General features: G+C 47.4%; 4 non-coding genes across 4 annotated transcripts; all 4 read left to right on the top strand.

Moving 5' to 3' along the window:
• Nucleotides 1-2,411: 2,411 nt before the first annotated feature.
• Nucleotides 2,412-2,483, top strand: TRNAG-UCC (transfer RNA glycine (anticodon UCC)). Its single transcript has one exon. It is a non-coding gene; the product is annotated as a tRNA-Gly (tRNA).
• A 1,400-nt stretch (nucleotides 2,484-3,883) lies between these two features.
• TRNAG-UCC (transfer RNA glycine (anticodon UCC)) lies at nucleotides 3,884-3,955 on the top strand. Its single transcript has one exon. It is a non-coding gene; the product is annotated as a tRNA-Gly (tRNA).
• Nucleotides 3,956-15,066: 11,111 nt separating this feature from the next.
• On the top strand, nucleotides 15,067-15,138 carry TRNAG-UCC (transfer RNA glycine (anticodon UCC)). The gene has a single exon. It is a non-coding gene; the product is annotated as a tRNA-Gly (tRNA).
• A 912-nt stretch (nucleotides 15,139-16,050) lies between these two features.
• TRNAG-UCC (transfer RNA glycine (anticodon UCC)) lies at nucleotides 16,051-16,122 on the top strand. The gene has a single exon. It is a non-coding gene; the product is annotated as a tRNA-Gly (tRNA).
• Nucleotides 16,123-16,360: the final 238 nt, after the last annotated feature.

A 16,360-nucleotide genomic window follows, 5' to 3' on the forward strand; every position in this document is an offset into this window, starting at 1 on the left:
CTGGCCAACGCCAGACGATAGAGGATGCTCGGGTGCCCGACCAGGTGGGAGCCCGCAGCAGCCTTCCCTCAGGAACTCGGCCGCCACCCCCGCGCCCTGGTAGCCTGCTTGCCTCCGTCGCGTCCCGGCCACGTCTGCCCCGTTCTTCGTTCGGGCTTCTTCCAAACCAGCGTGGGGGCCTCTCATTGGTCCGAACTTCACGCGCCTCGTCTGCCCATCGTCTTCCTCACCGAATACATCGCGAAAGCGCGCGTCCACACCATCGGTCGTCGTCGTCTTCTTTCCTATGCCGGTGCACTCGCGCACATTTTAAACCGAACACTGGTTGCACTCGCGCACTTCACGAAAAGCGCAATTCACTTATCACAACGAGGCAATGTTCTATCTCTCTGCCCATCGTTACGACGCACGTGTTCCGGATGAACAGCTGAAAGCAGCCTCGCAGATGCTGGCGTCGGTGGTATAGTGGTTAGCATAGCTCCCTTCAAAGCAGTTACCCGGGTTTGATTCTCAGCCGACGCACTTTTTCTATGTTGCTCTTTTCTGAGTTGTTGTATATTGTGCAATACGCTGTTTATTCTAGTGCACGAAAGCCATTCGGCTGTTCGACGAAAGTGCCCGCCTATTTTAAAAAGTCTGAGTTTCATGTTTCAGATTCTTCTGACACAAACAACTTCTGAGGCTCATGTTGGGCTAACTTTACTAATGGTTCACCACTGTTAGCGCCTTTACGTTCATTCACATCTCCGCTGCGTCAGAGGTAACGAGTCGATTGTTGACTCAGTGGCCGCGCCCACAATAATGACAGCAGTGATCACAATTTTATAGGCAGCCGAATTCAGACCCGGCACGGAGCCCCACCCAAATTTCTGTCAATCTGACCCATCGTTACAATGCACGTGTTCCGGATAAACAGCTGAAGCAGGCTCGCAAATGCTGGCGTCAGTGGTATATTGGTTAGCATAGCTGCCTTCCAAGCAGTTGTCCCGGGTTTGGTTCCCGGCCGACGCATCTTTTCTATGTTCCTCTTTTCTAAGTTGTGTTATAATGTGCAATACGCTGTTTATTTCATTGCACGAAAGCCATTCGGCTGTTTGACGAAAACGCCCAACTATTTTAAAAAGTCAGAGTTTCATGTTTCAGATTCTTCTGCAACAAAATAACTTCTGAGGCTGAAGTTGGGCTAACTTTTACAAATTCTTCACCACCGTTATCGCCTTTACGTTCATTGACACCGCCGCTGCGTCAGAGGTAACGAGTCGATTGTTGACTCAGAGGCCGCGCTTACAATATTATTAAAGTGATCACAATTTTATAGGCAGCCAAATTCAGACACGGCACGGAGCCCTAGACATTTTTCTGTCACTCTCTGACCATCATTACAAGGCACGTGTTCCTGATGAACAGCTGAAAGCAGCCTCGCAAATGCCGGCGTCGGTGCTATAGTGGTTAGCATAGCTCCCTTCCAAGCCGTTGACCCGGGTTTGATTCACAGCCGACGCACCTTTTCTATGTGGCTTTTCTAAGTTGTGTTATAATGTGGAATACGCTGTTTATTTTATTGCACGAAAGCAATTCGGCTGTTTGACGAAAACGGCCGACTGTTTTAAAAAGTCAGAGTTCCATATTTCAGATTCTTCTGCAACAAAATAAATTTTGATCGCTGAAGTTGGGCTAACTTCTACTAATTCTTCACCACTGTTAGCGCCTTTACTGTCATTGACACGACCGCTGCGTCAGAGGTAACGAGTCGATTGTTGACTCAGAGGCCGCGCTTACAATAATGATAGCAGTGATCACAATTTTATAGGCAGCCGAATTCAGACACGCAACGGAGCACCAGGCAATATTCTATCACTCTAGCTTATCGTTACAATGCACGTGTTCCGGATGAACAGCTGAATGCAGCCTGGCAAATGCTGGCGTCAGTGGTATAGTGGTTAGCATAGCTCCCTTCCAAGCAGTTGACCTGGGTTTGATTCCCAGCCGACGCACCTTTTCTATGTTGCTTTTTTCTAAGTTGAGTTATAATGTGCAATACGCTGTTTATTCTATTGCATGAAAGCCATTGGGCTCTTTGACGAAAACGCCCATTTTAACAAGTCAGAGTTTCATGTTTCATATTCTACTGCAACAAGATAAGTTCTGAGGCTAAAGTGTGGCAAACTTCTACTATTGCTTCACCACTGTTAGCGCCTTTACGTTCATTGACACATCCGCTGAGTCAAAGGCGACGAGTCGATTGTTGACTCAGAGGCCGCGCTTACAATAATGATAGCAGTAATCACAATTTTATAGGCAGCCAAATTCAGAGACGGGACGGAGCACCAGGCAATATTTTATCACTCTCTGCCCATGGTTACAATCCACGTGTTCCAGATGAACAGCTGAAAGCAGCCTCGCAAATGCTGGCGTCAGTGGTATAGTGGTTAGCATAGCTGCCTTCCAAGCAGTTGACCCGGGTTTGATTCCCGGCGGGCGCATCTTTTCTATGTTGCTTTTGCTAAGTTGTGTTTTATTGTGCAATATTCTGTTTATTCTATTGCACGAAAGCCATTTGGCTGTTTGACGAAAACGCCCGACAATTTTAAAAAGTCAGAGTTTCATGTTTCAGATTCTTCTGCAAGAAAATAACTTTTGAGGCTGAAGTTGGGCAAACTTCTCCTAATGCTTCACTACTGTTAGCGCCTTTACGTTCATTGACACCACCGCTGCATCAGAGGTAACGAGTCGATTGTTGACTCAGAGGCCGCGCTTACAATAATGATAGCAGTGATCACAATTTTATAGGCAGGCAAACTCAGACACGCAACGGAGCACCAGGCAATATTGTATCACTCTAGCCCATCGTTACAATGCATGTGTTCCCGATGAACAGCTGAAAGCAGCCTCGCAAATGCCGGCGTCGGTGGTATAGTTGTTAGCATAGCTTCCTTCCAAGCCGTTGACCCGGGTTTGATTCCTAGCCGACGTACCTTTTCTATGTTTCTTTTTTCTAAATGTGTTATAATGTGCAAAACACTGTTTATTCTATTGCATGAAAGCCATTCGGCTGTTTGACGAAAACGCCCAACTATTTTAAAAAGTCAGAGTTTCATAATTCAGATTCTTCTGCAGCAAAATAACTTCTGAGGCTGATGTTGGGCTAACTTCTCCTAATGCTTCACTACTGTTAGCGCCATTACGTTCATTGACACCTCCGCTGCGTCACAGGCAACGAGTCGATTGTTGACTCAGAGGCCGCGCTTACAATAATGATAGCAGTGATCAAAATTTTATAGGCAGCCAAAATCAGACACGGCACGGAGCCCTAGACAACTTTTTGTCACTCTCTGCTCATCGTTACAATGCAAGTGTTCCCGATGAACAGCTGAAAGCAGCCTCGCAAATGCCGGCGTCGGTGGTATAGTGGTTAGCATAGATCCCTTCCAAGCAGTGGACCTGGGTTTGATTCCCAGCCGACGCACCTTGTCTATGTTTCTTTTTTCTAAGTCGTGTTATAATGTGCAATACGACGTTTATTCTATTGCATGAAAGCCATTCGGCTCTTTGACGAAAACGCCCATTTTCACAAGTCAGAGTTTCATGTTTCATATTCTACTGCAACAAGATAAGTTCTGAGGCTAAAGTGTGGCAAACTTCTACTATTGCTTCACCAGTGTTAGCGCCTTTACGTTCATTGACACCTCCGCTGCGTCACAGGTGAAGAGTCGATTGTTGACTCAGAGGCTGCGCTTACAATAATGATAGCAGTGATCACAATTTTATAGGCAGCCAAATTCAGACACGGGACAGAGCACCAGGCAATATTTTATCACTCTCTGCCCATCGTTACAATGCACGTGTTTCGGATGAACAGCTGAAAGCAGCTTCGCCAATGCTGGCGTCAGTGGTATAGTGGTTAGCATAGCTGCCTTCCAAGCAGTTGACCCGGGTTTGATTCCCGGCCGACGCATCTTATATATGTTGCTTTTGCTAAGTTGTGTTATATTGTGCAGTATGCTGTTTATTCTATTGCACGAAAGCCATTCGGCTGTTTGACGTAAACGCCCGACTACTTTAAAAAGTCAGAATTTCATGTTTCAGATTCTTCTGCAAGAAAATAACTTTTGAGGCTGAAGTTGGGCAAACGTCTACTACTGCTTCAAGACTGTTAGCGCCTTTACGTTCATTGACACCTCCGCTGCGTCACAGGCAACGAGTCGATTGTTGACTCAGAGGCCGCGCTTAGAATAATATAGCAGTGATCACAATTTTATAGGCAGCCAAATTCAGACATGGCATGGGGCCCTAGACAAGTTTCTGTCACTCTCTGCCCATCGTTACAATGCACGTGTTCCGCATGAACAGCTGAAAGAAGCTTCGCAAATGCCGGTGTCGGTGGTATAGTGGTTAGCATAGCTCCCTTCCAAGCCGTTGACCCGGGTTTGATTCCCAGCCGACGCGCCTTTTCTATGTAGCTTTTTTCTAAGTTGTGTTATTATGTGGAATACGCTGTTTATTCTATTGCACGAAAGCAATTCGGCTGTTCGACAAAAACGACCGACTATTTTAAAAAGTCAGAGTTTCATGTTTCAGATTCCCCTGCAACAAGATAAGTTCTGAGGCTAAAGTGTGGCAAACTTCTACTATTGCTTCACCACTGTTAGCGCCTTTACGTTCATTGGCACCTCCGCTGCGTCACAGGTGACGAGTTGATTGTTGACTCTGAGGCTGCGCTTACAATAATGATAAGTGATCACAATTTTATAGGCAGCCAAATTCAGACAAGGGACGGAGCACCAGGCAATATTTTATCACTCTCTGCCAATCGTTACAATGCACGTGTTTTGGATGAACAGCTGGAAGCAGCCTCGCAAATGCTGGCGTCAGTGGTATAGTGGTTAGCATAGCTGCCTTCCAAGCAGTTGACCCGGGTTTGATTTCCGGCCGACGCATCTTATCTATGTTGCTTTTGCTAAGTTGTGTTATATTGTGCAATATGCTGTTTATTCTATTGCACGAAAGCCATTCGGCTGTTTGACAAAAACGCCTAACTATTTTAAAAAGTCAGAGTTTCATGTTTCAGATTCTACTGCAACAAGATAACTTCTGAGGCTCAAGTGTTGCAAACTTATACTACTGCTTCACCACTGTTAGTGCCTTTAAGTTAATTGACAGTTCTGCTAATTCACAGGTAACGCTTCGATTGTTGACTCAGAGGCCGCGCTTACAATAATGATAGCAGTGATCACAATTTTATAGGCAGCCGGATTCAGACACGGGACGGAGCACCAGGCAATATTCTGTCACTCTCTGCCCATCGTTACAATGCACGTGTTGCGGATGAACAGCTGAAAGCAGCTTCGCTAATGCCGGCGTCGGTGGTATAGTGGTTAGCATAGCTCCTCTCCAAGCAGTTGATCTGGGTTTGATTCCCAGCCGACGCACCTTTTCTATGTTGCTTTATTCTAAGTTGTGTTATAATGTGCAATACGCTGTTTATTCTATTGCACGAAAGCCATTTGGCTCTTTGACGAAAACGCCTATTTTAACTAGTCAGAGTTTCATGTTTCAGATTCTACTGCAACAAGATAAGTTCTCAGGCTAAAGTGTGGCAAACTTCTACTATTGCTTCACCACTGTTAGCGCCTTTACGTTCATTGGCACCTCCGCTGCCTCACAGGTGACGTGTCGATTGTTGACTCAGAGGCCGCACTTACAATAATGATAGCAGTGATCACAATTTTATAGGCAGCCGGATTCAGACACGGGACGGAGCACCAGGCAATATTCTGTCACTCTCTGCCCATCGGTACAATGCACGTGTTGCGGATGAACAGCTGAAAGAAGCCTCGCAAATGCAGGCGTCGGTGGTATAGTGGTTAGCATAGCTGCCTTCTAAGCTGTTGACACGGGTTTGATTCCCAACCGACGCACCTTTTCTATGTTGCTGTTTTCTAAGTTGTGTTATAATGTGCAATACGCTGTTTATACTGTAGGCATTCATTAAGCACATCATCTATCTTTACACATATTCATCATCATGAGTGGTCGTCATCTTTTTCTGCTGTGGGGACTTTGCTTGTCTGAGTTCTGTGCCTTGGGCGTGGTCGCTTCATCGTGTCTTCCGGGCCTAATAAAGGTTGCCTTTACTGTTACATCACAAGTGGTGGAGTGTGCTCTACGATCTTCCGTCCTCTCCCAGCCCGATCTGCCTCCTGGAGCTGCGCTCAGGTCGTCGTTTGTACCAGGTGTCCGGTAACACGCCTCAGGACGAGCCAACCGGCGCTTCTGCGTCTACCTCCACGGCCCCGGCTACCATGGCCTATCCATCGTGGATTATCACCGCGCACCAGCGTGAGCCGCCCACGTTCGCCGGACTTCGAGGTGAAGATGTGGAAGATTGGTTGGACCAGTTCAATCGAGCGAGTTCCACTAACAACTGGGATGATCCTACCAAGCTTCGCCGTGTTTCTTTCTACCTCACGGGCGTAGCGAAAACATGGTTTTTCAATCACAAAACGGACATTACGGACTGGACGCGTTTCAAGCAACAGCTTCGTCAAATTTTCCGCACCCCGGCGGTTCGTTCAGCTCTCGCGAAGAAGACACTGGATTCTCGCAAGCAACAATGCGGTGAGTCCTACACATCGTACATAGAGGATGTGCTTGCTCTCTGTCACCGTTTCAGCACGTCCATGTCTGAATCAGAGAGAGTTCGTCATCTACTAAAAGGGATAGGCACGGTCGCGTTCAATGCCTTGGTCATTCAGAACCCGACTACGGTCGCTGACGTTGTTGCCACGTGCCAACGCCTGGAAGAACTTGAATCCCAATGGTTACCGCCTGACTGCTCTGAAACCACAACCACGACTGATGCCTCATTGCGTGCCATGATCCGGGCGCTTATACGGGAAGAGCTACAATCTTTCGGCCTCTCAATGACACCGAGTCCACCTCCCCCCTCCAACATTGTTTTGCGGGATGTTATCAAAGAGGAGTTGGCGTCCATGACCAGGCCAGCGTTTGTAGACACTCCAGTACCTCGACTCCAACCGACGTACGCACAAGTCCTCGCTGGCTCACCACCCGTGGTACAACCGGTGCCCGCACACTCGACGCCTGTCCCGCTGGCTTCGTTAACTCCGAGTGTGACTAGCCAGCCCTTTCACCCACCGTGTCGGCCGCATCGTCCGATCTGTTATTACTGCGGCTATCGGGGCCACATTGCACGCGTCTGTCGGAAGCGTCAGCAGGACGAGCGTCGTGGACTCGACACCTACGGATGGGATGATGGGACAAGCTGGTACGCTTTCCAACGTCGTCCTTATGATCCGCCGCTACGCCGCTCACCGTCTCCAACTGCGACATCTGAGCCAACCAGTTCCTACCGCTCTACTAGACGCCGCTCACCCTCACCCCTCCGCCGTTCCACGTCTCCATTGCGACCTGTCTCGCAATTCACCAACCAACGCCCGGAAAACTAACCTCTGCAGCTTTTGGAGGAAAAGCTGCATCGAACGAAAAGACAGAAATTCCTCCAGTGCGTCCATATAATACGATAGCTGTTTTAATAGAAGGTGTGTACGTGGACGCTTTAATAGACACTGGTGCCTCTTTGTCTGTGATTGATCGTTCTTTGTGCTCACGTCTACGAAAAGTCACCACCCCTTATGATGGACCTACACTGCACGCTGCTCAAGGGGACGCCATTAGACCTGCCGCTATGTGCACCGCTCGTGTTTTCATCGCTGGTATTCTTCATTTTGTACAATTTGCTGTGCTGGATTCGTGTGCCCACCAGATTATATTAGGCTGGGATTTTCTGTCTACGGCGAACGCTTCCATCTGCTGTAAAGAAAATGTTGTTCATATGATGGAAACTGACTATGCCCTGTATGCGGATGACAAGCCCGTTCGCTTGCTCGCTGCCGAAGAGACCGAGCTACCACCTGGTCATCAGCAGATAGTTGCCATCACTTCTAATGTGATCAACTCTGGTGACGTGTTTGTCCAACCATCTGCACGCTGTCTCGCAAGAGGTATAGCCTTTGCTTCAGGTCTAGCGCGATTCCACAATGGCTCCGGACTTCTCTACGCTACAAACGAGACTTCTGAGAAAATTCTCATTCCTAAAGGCACCACAATGGCTTGCGTTTCTGAATCTCAACCTGTCTCTGTTGTCTCTCTTATGCCGGCGTGTTCTGACCTTCCTTCTATTGGACGTTCATCAAGCGTTTCTGTTCTTGCTGCGACTATTAGTCCAGAACTGACCTCTTCACAGACAGATGAGTTGCTTGCCTTGCTACAAAAACATAGGAGATTGTCTGATGCCCATTCCTCATCTCTGGGACAGACGTCCATTATTAGGCATCGTATCCAGACCGATGGCACTTCCATCGTACGCCGTCGACCATACCGCGTCTCTTCATCCGAGCGTGAAATCATTGAACAAAATGTAGCCGATATGCTGCAACGGAACATTATACGTCCCTCCGCGAGTCCTTGGTCATCCCCTGTGGTTTTAGTAAGGAAAAAAGATGGCTCCGTGCGGTTTTGCGTGGACTACAGAGCACTTAATAAGATTACCCACAAGGATGTTTACCCCATGCCGCGCATAGACGATGCTTTGGATTCACTGCAAGGTGCTGAGTACTTTTCAAGCCTAGACCTGCGTTCAGGTTACTGGCAAATACCCATGCACGAGGATGACAAAGAAAAGACAGCGTTTTCAACACCAGATGGGCTGTATGAATTCAACGTCATGCCATTCGGCCTTTGCAATGCTCCAGCAACATTCGAGCGGATGATCGACACAGTTTTACGAGGCTTGAAGTGGAAGACTTGCTTGTGCTATTTAGACGATATCGTTATTTTCTCGTCAACCTTCCCTCAGCACTTGCAACGACTGGACGAAGTTCTTACGTGCCTTGCAAACGCAGGCCTTCAGCTGAACACCAAGAAGTGCCGTTTTGCGAGCAAGACGATTAAAGTGTTAGGCCACATCGTAAGCAAGGACGGTATTCGTCCCGATCCTGACAAGATTTCCACTGTCCAACACTTCCCGCGTCCTGAAAAAGCCAAAGATTTGCGCAGTTTCCTCGGCCTCGCTTCTTATTTTCGCCGATTCATTCGAGACTTCGCCTCAATAGCTTCACCATTGCACAAGTTGCTCGGATCAGGCATCGCCTTTGTGTGGTCTCCTGAATGTGAATCGGCGTTTGCCCAACTGAAGTGTGCACTCACATCCGAACCAGTCCTCTGCCATTTCGACGAAACCGCGCCTACGCTCCTGCATACAGACGCTAGTGGTCGAGGCATTGGTGGAATTCTTCTACAGCGAGACAAATCTTCACGTGAGAAAGTCGTCGCATACGCGAGCCGTGCACTGACCCCTGCTGAAAAGAATTATACCATCACCGAACAGGAGTGCCTAGTGGTCGTATGGTCGATACAAAAGTTTCGACCTTATCTCCACGGCCGCCACTTTACTGTGGTTACGGACCATCACGCCTTGTGCTGGCTCTCGACAATCAAGAACTTGTCCGGCCGCCTTGGTCGCTGGATTCTTCGCTTACAAGAATACGACTTCACTATCACATACAAGGCGGGAAACAAGCATCAAGACACCGATGCCCTTTCGCGTTGCCCGCTCTCTTCGGAGCCGCTTGACAAACCCTCCACTGCTGCACACGAGAAGCTTTCGGCCGTCTCTTCCCTACATGTTTCGTCATTAACTACTTTGGACCCAACTTCTCCAAGCGAGTGTGGTTTGTTCTTATCTCACCAACGTGCTGACCCTTACTGTCGCCGCATCATGGACCGTCTTGACGGGACTTGCCGGCCCCCTAACGCCCGTCTTCGCCGACAGCTGACGCAATTCAAGCTCAACAACCACGTCCTGTACCGTCATATCTACCACCCGGATGGTCAACGCTGGGTGCCCGTTCTACCTCGCTCTCTTCGGGCTCAAGTCCTCAAGACATATCACGACGACATGTCTGCTGGACACATGGGCTTCCAGAAAACGTATGACCGCATAAGATGTCACTACTACTGGCCGGGCTTGTCCACCTGTGTCGCGAAGTACGTTGCCTCATGCGCCCTTTGTCAGTGTCGCAAGCTACTTACATCAACTCGAAGTGGACAATTACAACCGCTCCCGTGTCCCCTGCAACCATTCGAGGTAGTTGGCATTGACCTGTATGGTCTGCTTCCTATGACTGTCACGGGCAATCGTTGGATAGTTACAGCTGTCGACCACCTGACCCTCTACGCCGAAACAGCTCCCGTGCCTTCTGCATCAGCTTCGGAAGTGGCCGACTTCATCCTTCGAGCAATAATCCTTCGACACGGAGCTCCTCGTGTAATCCTGAGCGACCGTGGAAGAGTATTTTTTTCAGCACTCGTCGAAGAAGTGCTCAAGGCAGCCGGCACTACACACAAAACAAGCTCCAGTTACCATCTTCAGACGAACGGCCTGACTGAGCGCTTCCATCGTACACTGTCAGACATGATTGCGATGTATATCGAACCCGACCACAGAAACTGGGACACCATTTTGCCATTTGTCACTTTTGCGTATAATACCTCTGTACAGCGCACAACCGGTTACTCGCCGTTCTACCTCGTCCACGGTCGCTTACCCTCTTCTTTCCTCGATGTTTCGTTCTTCTCTGCGCCTGTCAAACCATGTTCATCTTCAAGTGAAGAATACGTGTCTCGTCTACTTCATTGCCGCCAGCTGGCTCGCGTCAACACTGAAGCCAAGCAACAGGATCGCAAGCTTGAATATGATGCCTCCCATCGTGCCGTGTCTTTCAGCCCTGGCGACGAAGTCCTCCTTCTTACACCAATTCGCAATCCCGGACTGTGCGAGAAGTTTCAATTACGTTTTATTGGCCCCTACACTGTCTTGGAGCAAACGTCTCCTGTGAATTATCGCGTGGCACCCGTTCTTCTTCCGACGGACCACCGCTACAGGGCAGCAGAAATAGTCCACGTATCCCGCATGAAGCCTTTCATACGGCGTTCATCTTCGCTTTAAAATGCGGCCAAGAACTGCGGTCAGGATGACCGCTTTCACGGGGGGGGGGGAGGAGTTAGTGTAGGCATTCATTAAGCACATCATCTATCTTTACACATATTTATCATCATGAGTGGTCGTCAACTTCTTCTGCTGTGGGGACTTGGCTTGTCTGAGTTCTGTGCCTTGGGCGTGGTCGCTTCATCGTGTCTTCCGGGCCTAATAAAGGTTGCCTTTACTGTTACATCACAATACTATTGCACGAAAGCCATTTGGCTCTTTGAGGAAAACGCCCAACTATTTTAAAAAGTCAGAGTTTCATAATTCAGATTCTTTTGCAACAAAATAACTTTTGAGGCTGAAGTTGGGCAAACTTCTCCTAATGCTTCACTACTGTTAGCGCCTTTACGTTCATTGACACCACCGCTGCCTCAGAGGTAACGAGTCGATTGTTGACTCAGAGGCCGCGCTTACAATAATGATAGCAGGGATCACAATTTTAATGGCACCCAAATTCAGACACGGCCCGGAGCACTAGACAATTTTCTGTCACTCTCTGCCCATCGTTATAATGCGCGTGTTCCCAATGAACAGGTGAAAGCAGCGTCGCAATTACCGGCGTCGGTGGTATAGTGGTTAGCATAGCTTGCTTCTAAGCTGTTGACACTGCTTTTATTCCCAACCGACGCACCTTTTCTATGTTGCTTTTTTCTAAGTTGTGTTATAATGTGCAATACGCTGTTTATACTATTGCATGAAGCCATTTGGATCTTTGACGAAAACGCCCAACTATTTTAAAAAGTCAGAGTTTCATAATTCAGATTCTTCTGCAACAAAATAACTTTTGAGGCTGAAGTTGGGCAAACTTCTCTTAATGCTTCACTACTGTTAGCGCCTTTACGTTGAATGACACCACCGCTGCGTCACAGGCAACGAGTCGATTGTTGACTGAGAGGCCGCGCTTACAATAATGATAGCAGTGATCACAATTTTATAGGCAGCCAAATTCAGACACGGCATGGAGCGCTAGGCAATTTTCTGTCACTCTCTACCCATCGTTACAATGCGCGTGTTCCCGATTAACAGCTGAAAGCAGCGTCGCAACTGCCGGCGTCGGTGGTATAGTGGTTAGCATAGCTCCCTACCAAGCCGTTGACCCGGGTTTGATTCCCAGCCGACGCACCTTTTCTATGTTGCTTTTTTCTAAGTGGTGTTATTATGTGGAATACGCTGTTTATTCTATTGCACGAAAGCAATTCGGCTGTTTGACAAAAACGGCCGACTATTTTAAAAAGTCAGAGTTTCATGCTTCAGATTCTACTGCAACAAGATAACTTCTGAGGCTCAAGTGTTGCAAACTTCTACTACTGCTTCACCACTGTTAGTGCCTTTAAGTTCATTGACAGCTCCGCTGATTCACAGGTAACGCTTCGATTGTTGACTCAGAGGCCGCGCTTACAATAATGATAGCAGTGATCACAATTTTATAGGCAGCCGGATTCAGACACGGGACGGAGCACCAGGCAATATTCTATCACTCTAGCCCATCGTTACAATGCGCGTGTTCTCGATGAACCGCTGAAAGCAGCGTCGCAACTGCCGGCATCGGTGGTATAGTGGTAAGCATAGCTCCCTTCCAAGCCATTGACCCGGGTTTGATTCCCAGCCGACGCACCTTTTCTATGTTGCTTTTTTCTAAGTTGTGTAATAATGTGCAATACGCTGTTTATACTATTGCACGAAAGCCGTTTGGCTCTTTGACGAAAACGCCCAACTATTTTAAAAAGTCAGAGTTTCTTCATTCGGATTCTTCTGATGCAAAAAAACTTCTGAGGCTGATGTTGGGCTAACTTCTCCTAATTCTGCACTACTGTTATCGTAATTACGTTCATTGACACCTCCGCTGCGTCACAGGCAACGAGTCGATTGTTGACTGAGAGGCCATGCTTACAATAATGATAGCAGTGATCACAATTTTATAGACAGCCAAATTCAGACACGCAACGGAGCCCTAGACAATTTTCTGTCACTCTCTACCCATCGTTAGAATGCGCGTGTTCTCGATGAACAGCTGAAAGCAGCGTCGCAACTGCCGGCATCGGTGGTGCAGTGGTAAGCATAGCTCCCTTCCAAGCCATTGACCCCGGGTTTGATTCCCAGCCGACGCACCTTTTCTATGTTGCTTTATTCTAAGTTGTGTTATAATGTGCAATACGCTGTTTATTCTATTGCAAGAAAGCCATTCGGCTCTTTGACGAAAACGCCTATTTTAACTAGTCAGAGTTTCATGTTTCAGATTCTACTGCAACAAGATAAGTTCTGAGGCCTAAGTGTGGCAAAGTTCTACTATTGCTTCACCACTGTTAGCGCCTTTACGTTCATTGACACCTCCGCTGCGTCAGAGGTGACGAGTTGATTGTTAACTCAGAGCCCGCGCTTACAATAATGATAGCAGTGATCTTAATTTTTTAGGCAGCCAAATTCAGACACGGGACGGAGCACCAGACAATATTCTGTCACTCTCTGCCTATTGTTACAATGCACGTGTTCCGGATGAAGAGCTGAAAGCAGCCAGGCAAATGCAGGCGTCGGTGCTATAGTGGTTAGCATAGCTGCCTTCTAAACAGTTGACCCGGGTTTGATTCCCAGCCGACGTACCTTCTCCAAGTTGCTTTTTTCTAAGTTGTGTTATATAGTGCAATACGCTGTTTATACTATTGCACGAAAGCCATTTGGTTCTTTGACGAAAACGCCCAACAATTTTAAAAAGTCAGAGTTTCATGATTCAGATTCTTATGCAGCAAAATAACTTCTGAGGCTGATGTTGGGCTAACTTCTCCTAATCCTTCACTACTGTTAGCGCCATTACGTTTATTGACACCTCCGCTGCGTCACAGGCAACGAGTCGATTGTTGACTCAGAGGCCGCGCTTACAATAATAATAGCAGTGATCACAATTTTATAGGCAGCCAAATTCAGACACGGCATGAAGCTCTAGACTATTTTCTGTCACTCTCTGCCCATCGTTACAATGCGCGTGTTCCCGATGAACAGCTGAAAGCAGCCTCGCAATTGCTGGCGTCGGTGGTATAGTGATTAGCATAGCTTGCTTTCAAGTTGTTGACCCGGGTTTGATTCCCAGCCGACGCACTTTTTCTATGTTGCTTTTTTCTAGATGTGTTATAATGTGCAATACGCTGTTTATTCTATTGCATAAAAGCCATTCGGCTGTTTGACGAAAACGCCCAACTATTTTAAAAAGTCAGAGTTTCATGTCTCAGATTCTTCTGCAGCAAAATAACTTCTGAGGCTGATGTTGGGCTAACTTCTACTACTGCTTCAACACTGTTAGTGCCTTTACGTTCATTGACACCTCCGCTGCGTCACAGGCAACGAGTCGATTGTTGACTGAGAGGCCGTGCTTACAATAATGATAGCAGTGATCACAATTTTATAGGCAGCAAAATTCAGACACGCAACGGAGCACCAGGCAATATTCTATCACTCAAGCCCATCGTTACAATGCGCGTGTTCTCGATGAACAGTTGAAAGCAGCCTGGCAAGTGCTGCCGTCGGAGGTATAGTGGTTAGCATAGCTCCCTTCAAAGCAGATGACCTGGGTTTGATTCCCAGCCGACGCACCTTTTCTATGTTGCTTTATTCTAAGTTCTGTTATATTGTGCAATACGCTGTTTATTCTATTGCATGAAAGCCATTCGGCTTTTTGACGAAAACGCCTATTTTCACAAGTCAGAGTTTCATGTTTCATATTCTACTGCAACAAGATAAGTTCTGAGGCTAAAGTGTGGCAAACTTCTACTATTGCTTCACCAGTGTTAGCGCCTTTACGTTCATTGACACCTCCGCTGCGTCACAGGTGACGAGTCGATTGTTGACTCAGAGGCTGCGCTTACAATAATGATAGCAGTGATCACAATTTTATAGGCAGCCAAATTCAGACACGGGACAGAGCACCAGGCAATATTTTATCACTCTCTGCCCATCGTTACAATGCACGTGTTTCGGATGAACAGCTGAAGGCAGCTTCGCCAATGCTGGCGTCAGTGGTATAGTGGTTAGCATAGCTGCCTTCCAAGCAGTTGACCCGGGTTTGATTCCCGGCCGACGCATCTTATCTATGTTGCTTTTGCTAAGTTGTGTTATATTGTGCAGTATGCTGTTTATTCTATTGCACGAAAGCCATTCGGCTGTTTGACGTAAACGCCCGACTACTTTAAAAAGTCAGAATTTCATGTTTCAGATTCTTCTGCAAGAAAATAACTTTTGAGGCAGAAGTTGGGCAAACGTCTACTACTGCTTCAACACTGTTAGCGCCTTTACGTTCATTGACACCTCCGCTGCGTCACAGGCAACGAGTCGATTGTTGACTCAGAGGCCGCGCTTAGAATAATATAGCAGTGATCACAATTTTATAGGCAGCCAAATTCAGACATGGCATGGGGCCCTAGACAAGTTTCTGTCACTCTCTGCCCATCGTTACAATGCACGTGTTCCGCATGAACAGCTGAAAGAAGCTTCGCAAATGCCGGTGTCGGTGGTATAGTGGTTAGCATAGCTCCCTTCCAAGCCGTTGACCCGGGTTTGATTCCCAGCCGACGCGCCTTTTCTATGTAGCTTTTTTCTAAGTTGTGTTATTATGTGGAATACGCTGTTTATTCTATTGCACGAAAGCAATTCGGCTGTTCGACAAAAACGACCGACTATTTTAAAAAGTCAGAGTTTCATGTTTCAGATTCCCCTGCAACAAGATAAGTTCTGAGGCTAAAGTGTGGCAAACTTCTACTATTGCTTCACCACTGTTAGCGCCTTTACGTTCATTGGCACCTCCGCTGCGTCACAGGTGACGAGTTGATTGTTGACTCTGAGGCTGCGCTTACAATAATGATAGCAGTGATCACAATTTTATAGGCAGCCAAATTCAGACAAGGGACGGAGCACCAGGCAATATTTTATCACTCTCTGCCAATCGTTACAATGCACGTGTTTTGGATGAACAGCTGGAAGCAGCCTCGCAAATGCTGGCGTCAGTGGTATAGTGGTTAGCATAGCTGCCTTCCAAGCAGTTGACCCGGGTTTGATTCCCGGCCGACGCATCTTATCTATGTTGCTTTTGCTAAGTTGTGTTATATTGTGCAATATGCTGTTTATTCTATTGCACGAAAGCCATTCGGCTGTTTGACAAAAACGCCTACCTATTTTAAAAAGTCAGAGTTTCATGTTTCAGATTCTACTGCAACAAGATAACTTCTGAGGCTCAAGTGTTGCAAACTTCTACTATTGCTTCACCACTGTTAGCGCCTTTACGTTCATTGGCACCTCCGCTGCCTCACA

The sequence above is a fragment of the Rhipicephalus microplus genome, chromosome 8, assembly GCF_043290135.1.
Source record: "Rhipicephalus microplus isolate Deutch F79 chromosome 8, USDA_Rmic, whole genome shotgun sequence".
Classification (NCBI taxonomy): Eukaryota; Metazoa; Arthropoda; class Arachnida; order Ixodida; family Ixodidae; genus Rhipicephalus; species Rhipicephalus microplus.